Source organism: Penaeus monodon, chromosome 28 (assembly GCF_015228065.2).
Source record: "Penaeus monodon isolate SGIC_2016 chromosome 28, NSTDA_Pmon_1, whole genome shotgun sequence".
Lineage (NCBI taxonomy): Eukaryota > Metazoa > Arthropoda > Malacostraca > Decapoda > Penaeidae > Penaeus > Penaeus monodon.
The window spans coordinates 31,318,219-31,320,135 of record NC_051413.1 but is presented as its reverse complement, the minus strand read 5'-3'; the positions used below and the strand labels follow the sequence as shown (position 1 = coordinate 31,320,135).

Here is a 1,917-nt window from a genome sequence, read left to right as displayed (position 1 = left end):
AATCAATAAATAAATAAATTTAAATCATCATCTAAAACACGGAGATACGCGGTGATTCTCGAAAAAAAAACATAAATCAACTCTTCTTTGACAACATAATTTTCATTCAATCTTGTCAAACATAAAAAAAATACAATAAATAACATACGAAACTGGAAAATACTTGTACTTAACATAATGAAAACAAATTCACTGTTACCAAAAATAACCGATTTCCCGTTTCCCTTTTTTTTTTTACATATCGAATATGACAACTTTGAGCAAATCGGTTGAGTGCGAATATTGGTCAGCAAAAGCAATGTTGCTATAAAAGTAAAATGTCGTAAGAATAATGTACTATTACTGTCTTATAGATGCATTTCTGTTATCTTATTACTGATAATAATGTACTACTAATACCCAATGGATATACTGATTATATACTTCTGTTAATAATACAGCATATTACTGATAATAATGTACTACTATTAATAGCCTACGGATGTACTGACACTGTACTTCTGTTAATAATATATCACTGATGGTAATGCACTACTATTGCCTAACAGATGCACTAACAGATGCATTATTCCTAATAACTCCTATGTCTCAGTAATAAAAATGTACTATTATTATATATACCATTTATTTACTAATAATGTGCTTCTTCGCCTGAATAATAACATTATACAACTAATATCAATGCATCGCTAATGAAGCACTAATATCATACAGAGGGCCGGATTAACAGCTGCCAAAATCTCGCGGAGGCCCAATAGAGATAAATAATTCTTTCAATACTAATTAATGTTATTCATAGGGCAAGACTTTGAGTCATTTGCTGAATAACAGTCGTAACTAATCATTAAGATTATAAAGTCAGTGTAGATGGATTATGATGACAAAGAAATTTTCTTACGCATTTTTTCGTTTATTCATCAATAACACGCATCTTATTCAAATAGAAAAATGCAAAATGATGTGATGAAAAGCTTTTTACTTCGTTTCGTTTTATAGGATTATACAATATCTAAGACTTATATAGTTTGCACTGTTGCATCTCCTTTTAACTCGGGCCCCGAATGTACTAGTAATGATATAGTACTAATGGCATACTACTGATAACAATCTTTATAATGTGCGACTAAAAAATAGTGTACTCCTTATAACCCTACACTACTGATGATAAAACCATATAGCACTAATAATAATGTAATACTTGAAACACACGTTATAAATCACTTTTACAGGCCCGTTTTAAGTCAACGTTACCCCCCCTACGGATTTCCGAGCACTCTACTCACAGTTAACGAAGCTTGTGGACGAAGCACGGCAAATATGGATATTATATCGCCCATTCACACAATACTGACTTCCCTACATATTCGCCTGCTGAGTATCCGTATGGGAGGCTGACTGACTGCTGGTCGTGTGGGTTAAGCATAACGTTCTGGCGCGCAGTTCTGCTAGACAGAGCAGGCCATCAGCAGCCATGTGGGTTTATCCGTTATAAAGAACATTACTGCGTAGTCAGTCCTAGGAATTTTTAAACCATTTTCACCGTAACCATCGATTTTCCCCACATCTTCCTCTTCTAGATTAAAACGTTTAAGACTGAGGTTAAATGGTTTCTTAAACGTATACTTTTTCTGAGCATCTGGTAACTCTGCCGGCTGTAGGTGGTAGGTGACCACATATGAATATTTCGCTCGCTCATCAAACTACCTGATACTTCGGTTGTTCGCGATCACACTGCCATTTTCTCTGGTTAAACCCTTAACAAGTTCTAAAACCTTGTAAAGGATGAGGTTGGGGTGTGTTTATGATAGTATACGCGGTCCTATCTCATACATATTGGTCTACAGAAGGTACTTTGATAGGAACGTTTATGCCTGTCAGGATTATAAGCAAGCAATATAAGTGTGACAACGATAGTGT

General features: G+C 34.6%; 1 protein-coding gene across 1 annotated transcript in view; it reads right to left on the bottom strand.

The window, feature by feature from the left end:
- Nucleotides 1-1,654, bottom strand: part of LOC119591496 (glycerol-3-phosphate acyltransferase 3-like) — a gene marked incomplete in the record, with an annotated part of 16,069 nt that extends 14,415 nt beyond the window's left edge. Inside the window, 1 exon segment of the mRNA XM_037940242.1 lies at nucleotides 1,284-1,654.
- Between the last annotated feature and the right edge of the window lie 263 nt (nucleotides 1,655-1,917).